Genomic DNA, 6,135 nt, shown 5'->3' on the forward strand with positions numbered 1-6,135 from the left:
ACAGTAAACCTGAAATGAAGCATCGGAATCTATAACTAGTGTCACAGGATTGGTTCAAAACATAGACAGTAAGAAGAGTCAGTCTTCTTGTACTTAAGTCCGCATTGTCCCTATTGTATTTAATTCCGATGCAATTTATGTGTTACATCGTCAATAAGAAGGTCAGAGGGATACAGTAAACCTGAAGTGAAGCATCGGAATCTATAACTATTGTCACATGATTGGTTCAAAACATAGACAGTAAGAAGAGTCCATTTTCTTGTACTTACGTCATCATTGTGCCTTTTGTATGTATTTCCGATACAATTTCTGTGTTTCGTCGTCAATAAGAAGGTCAGAGGGATACAGTGAACCTGAAGTGAAGCAACGTAATCTATAACTAGTGTCACAGGAACGGTTCAAAACATAGACAGTAAAATGAGCCAGCCTTCTTGTACTTGAGTAGGCATTGTGCCTTTTGTATTTAATTCCGATGAAATTTCTGGGTTTCATCGCCAATAAGGACGTTACAGGGATACAGTGAACCTGAAGTGAAGCATCGGAATCTATAACTAGTGTCACAGGAATGGTTCAAATCATAGACAGTAAGAAGATTCGGTCTTCTTGTACTTGAGTCGGCATTGTGCCTTTTGTATTTAATTCCGATGCAATTTCTGTGTTTCATCGTCAATATGAAGGTCAGAGGGATACAGTAAACCTGAAATGAAGCATCGGAATCTATAACTGGTGTCACAGGAATGGTTCAAAGCATAGACAGTAAGAAGAGTCAGTTTTCTTGTACTTAAGTCGGCATTGTGATTTTTGTATTTAATTCCGATGCAATTTCTGTGTTTCAACGTCAATAAGAAGGTCAGAGGGATACAGTAAACCAGAAGTAAGGCATCGGAATCTATAACTAGGGTCACAGAAATGCTTCAATACATAGACAGTAACAAGAGTCAGTTTTCTTGTACTTAAGTCGGCATTGTGCCTTTTGTATTTAATTCCGAATAAATTTCTGTGTTTCTTCGTCAGTAAGAAGGTCAGAGGGATACAGTAAAAATGAAGTGAAGCATCGGAATCTATAACTAGTGTCACAGGAATGGTTCATAACATAGACAATAAGAAGAGTCTGTTTTCTTGTACTTAGGTCGGCATTGTGCCTTTTGTATGTATTTCCGATACAATTTCTGTGTTTCGGCGGCAATATGAAGGTCCAAGGGATACAGTAAACCTGAAGTGAAGCTACGGAATCTAAAACCGGTCTCACAGGAAAGGTTCAAAACGTAGACAGTAAGAAGAGCCAGTCTTCTTGTACTTGAGTCGGCATTGTTCCTTTTGTAATGAATTCCGATGCAATTTCTGTGTATCATCGTCAATAAGAAGGTCAGAGGGATACAGTAAATCTGAAGTGAAGCATCGGAATCTATAAGTAGTGTTACAGCAATACTTCAAATCATAGACAGTAAGAAGAGTCAGTTTTCTTGTACTTATGTCGGCATTGTGCCCTTTGTATTTAATTCCGATGCAATTTCTGTGTTTCATCGTCAACAAGAAGGTCAAAGGGATACAGTAAACCTGAAGTGAAGCATCAGAATCTGTAACTAATGTCACAGGAATGGCTCAAAACATAGACAGTAAGAAGAGTCAGTTTTCTTGTACTTAAATCGGCATTGTGCCTTTTGTATTTAATTCCGATGCAATTTCTTTGTTTCATCGTCAATAAGAAGGTCAAAGGGATACAGTAAACCTGAAGTGAAGCATCGAAATCTATAACTGGTGTCCCTGGAATGGTTAAAAACATAGACAGTAAGAAGAGTCAGTTTTCTTGTACTTAAGTCGGCATTGTGGCTTTTCTATTTAATTCCCATGCAATTTCTGTGGTTCATCGTCAATAAGATGGTCTGAGTGATACAGTGAACCTGAAGTGAAGCAACGTAATCTATAACTAGTGTCACAGGAACGGTTCAAAACATAGACAGTAAACTGAGCCAGCCTTCTTGTACTTGAGTAGGCATTGTGCCTTTTGTATTTATTTTCGATGAAATTTCTGTGTTTCATCGCCAATAAGGACGTTACAGGGATACAGTGAACCTGAAGTGAAGCATCGGAATCTATAACTAGTGTCACAGGAATGGTTCAAATCATAGACAGTAAGAAGATTCGGTCTTCTTGTACTTGAGTCGGCATTGTGCCTTTTGTATTTAATTCCGATGCAATTTCTGTGTTTCATCGTCAATATGAAGGTCAGAGGGATACAGTAAACCTGAAATGAAGCATCGGCATCTATAACTAGTGTCACAGGAATGGTTCAAAACGTAGACAGTATGAAGAGTCAGTCTTCTTGTACTTAAGTTTGCATTGTGCCTATTGTATTTAATTCCGATGACAGTTCTGTGTTTCATCGTCAATAAGAAGATCAGAGGAATACATTAAACCTGAAGTGAAGCATCGGAATCTATAACTAGTGTCACAGGAATGGTTCAAAGCATAGACAGTAAGAAGAGTCTGTTTTCTTGTACTTAAGTCGGCATTGTGCCTTTTGTATTTAATTCCGATGCAATTTCTTTGTTTCATCGTCAATAAGAAGGTCAGAGGGATACAGTAAAAATGAAGTGAAGCATCGGAAACTATAACTAGTGTCACAGGAATGGTTCATAACATAGACAGTAAGAAGAGTCTGTTTTCTTGTACTTCGGTCGGCATTGTGCCTTTTGTATGTATTTCCGATACAATTTCTGTGTTTCGGCGGCAATATGAAGGTCCAAGGGATACAGTAAACCTGAAGTGAAGCTACGGAATCCAAAACCGGTCTCACAGAAAAGGTTCAAAACGTAGACAGTAAGAAGAGCCAGTCTTCGTGTACTTGAGTCGGCATTGTGCCTTTTGTATTGAATTCCGATGCAATTTCTGTGTTTCATCGTCAATAATAAGGTCAGAGGGATACAGTAAACCTGAAGTGAAGCATCGGAATCTATAACTAGTGTCACAGAAATGCTTCAAAACATAGACAGTAACAAGAGTCAGTTTTCTTGTACTTAAGTCGGCATTGTGCCTTTTGTATTTAATTCCGAAGAAATTTCTGTGTTTCTTCGTCAGTAAGAAGGTCAGAGGGATACAGTAAAAATGAAGTGAAGCATCGGAAACTATAACTAGTGTCACAGGAATGGTTCATAACATAGACAGTAAGAAGAGTCAGTCTTCTTGTACTTAAGTCGGCATTGTTCCTATTGTATTTAATTCCGATGAAATTTCTGTGTTTCATCGTCAATAAGAAGGTCAGAGGAATACATTACACCTGAAGTGAAGCATCGGAATCTATAACTAGTGTCACAGGAATGGTTCAAAACATAGACAGTAAGAAGAGTCAGTTTTCTTGTACTTAAGTCGGCATTGTGCCTTTAGTATGTATTTCCGATGCAATTTCTGTGTTTCGCCGTCAATAAGAAGGTCCAAGGGATACAGTAAACCTGAAGTGAAGCTACGGAATCTAAAAGTGGTCTCACAGAAAAGATTCAAAACGTAGGGATACAGTAAATCTTCTTGTACTTGAGTCGGCATTGTGCCTTTTGTATGTATGTGTTTCATCGTCAATATGAAGGTCAGAGGGATACAGTAAATCTGAAATGAAACATCGGAATCTATAACTAGTGACCCAGGAATGGTTCAAATAATAGACAGTAAGAAGAATCAGTTTTCTTTTACTTAAGTCGGCATTGTGCCTATTGTATTTAATTCCGATGCAATTTCTGTGTTTCATCGTCAATAAGGAGGTTAGAGGTATACAGTGAACCTGAAGTGAAGCATCGGAATCTATAACTAGTGTCACAGGAATGGTTCAAAACATAGACAGTATGAAGAGTCGGTCTTCTTGTACTTGAGTCGGCATTGTGTCTTTTGTATTTATTTACGATGCAAGTTCTGTGTTTCATCGTCTATAAGATGGTCAGAGGGATACAGTAAACCTGAAGTGAAGCATCGGAATCTATAACTAATGTCACAGGAATGGTTCAAAACATAGCCGGTAAGAAGAGTCAGTGTTCTTGTACTAAAGTCTTCATTGCGCCTTTTGTATTTCATTCCGATGCAATTTCTGTGTTACATCGACAATAATAAGGTCAGAGGGATACAGTAAACCTGAAGTGAAGCATCGGAATCTGTAACTAGTGTCACAGGAAAGTTTTAAAACATAGACAGTAAAATGAGCCAGCCCTCTTGTACTTGAGTCGGCATTGTGCCTTTTGAATTTAGTTCCGATGCAATTTCTGTGTTTCATCGTCAATAAGAAGATCAGAGGTATACAGTAAACCTGAAGTGAAGCAACGGAATCTATAACTAGAGTCACAGGAATGGTTCAAAACATAGACAGTAAAATGAGCCAGCCCTCTTGTACTTGAGTCGGCATTGTGCCTTTTGAATTTAGTTCCGATGCAATTTCTGTGTTTCATCGTCAATAAGAAGATCAGAGGTATACAGTAAACCTGAAGTGAAGCAACGGAATCTATAACTAGTGTCACAGGAATGGTTCAAAACATAGACAGTAAAATGAGCCAGCCTTTTTGTACTTGAGTCGGCATTGTGCCTTTTGTATTTAATTCTGATGAAATTTCTGTGTTTCATCGTCAATAAAGAGGTTAGAGGGATACAGTGAACCTGAAGTGAAGGATCGGAATCTATAACTAGTGTCACAGGAATGGTTAAAATCAAAGGCAGTAAGAAGTGCCGGTCTTCTTGTACTTGAGTCGGCATTGTGCCTTTTGTATTTAATTCCGATGAAATTTCTGTGTTTCATCGTCAATAAGAAGGTCAGAGGGATACAGTAAACCTGAAATGAAGCATCCGAATCTATACCTAGTGTCACAGGAATGGTTGAAAACATAGACAGTAAGAAGAGTCAGTCTTCTTGTACTTAAGTCGGCATTGTTCCTATTGTATTTAATTCCGATGAAATTTCTGTGTTTCATCGTCAATAAGAAGGTCAGAGGAATACATTAAACCTGAAGTGAAGCATCGGAATCTATAACTAGTGTCACAGGAATGGTTCAAAACATAGACAGTAAGAAGAGTCAGTTTTCTTGTACTTAAGTCGGCATTGTGCCTTTAGTATGTATTTCCGATGCAATTTCTGTGTTTCGCCGTCAATAAGAAGGTCCAAGGGATACAGTAAACCTGAAGTGAAGCTACGGAATCTAAAAGTGGTCTCACAGAAAAGATTCAAAACGTAGGGATACAGTAAATCTTCTTGTACTTGAGTCGGCATTGTGCCTTTTGTATGTATGTGTTTCATCGTCAATATGAAGGTCAGAGGGATACAGTAAACCAGAAGTGAAGCATCGGAATCTATAACTAGTGTCACAGGAATCGTTCAAAACATAGACAGTAAGAAGAGTCAGTTTTCTTGTACTTAAGTCGGCATTGTGCCTATTGTATTTAATTCCGATGCAATTTCTGTGTTTCATCGTCAATAAGGAGGTCAATGGGATACAGTAACCCTGAAGTGTAGTATCGGAATCTATAACTAGTGTCACAGGAATGGTTCAAAACATAGACAGTAAGAAGAGTCAGTTTTCTTTCACTTAAGTCGGCATTGTGACGTTTGTAATTTATTCCGATGCAATTTCTGTGTTTCATCGTAAATAAGAAGGTCTGCGGGATACAGTAAACCTGAAGTGAAGCATCGGAATCTACAACTAGTATCACAGGAATGGTTCAAACCATAGACAGTAAGAAGAGTCAGTTTTCTTGTACTTAAGTCGGCATTGTGCCTTTTGTATTTGGTTCCGATGCAATTTCTGTGTTTCATCGTCAATAAGAAGGTCAGTGGGATACAGTAAACCTGAAGTGAAGCATCGGAATTTATAACTAGTGTCACAGGAAAAGTTCGAAACATAGACAGTAAGAAGAGTCAGTTTACTTGTACTTAAGTCGGCATTGTGCCTTTTGTATTTACTTCCGATGCAATTTCTGTGTTTCATCGTCAATAAGAAGGTCAGAGGGATACAGTAAACCTGATGTGAAGCATCGGAATCTATAAGTAGTGTCACAGGAATGGTTCAAAACATAGACAGTAAGAAGAGTCAGTTTTCTTGTACTTCAGTCGGCATTGTGCCCTTTGTATTTCATTCCGATGCTATTTGTGTGTTTCATCGTCAACAA

This window comes from Schistocerca serialis, unplaced genomic scaffold (genome assembly GCF_023864345.2).
Source record: "Schistocerca serialis cubense isolate TAMUIC-IGC-003099 unplaced genomic scaffold, iqSchSeri2.2 HiC_scaffold_1417, whole genome shotgun sequence".
Taxonomy (NCBI): domain Eukaryota; kingdom Metazoa; phylum Arthropoda; class Insecta; order Orthoptera; family Acrididae; genus Schistocerca; species Schistocerca serialis.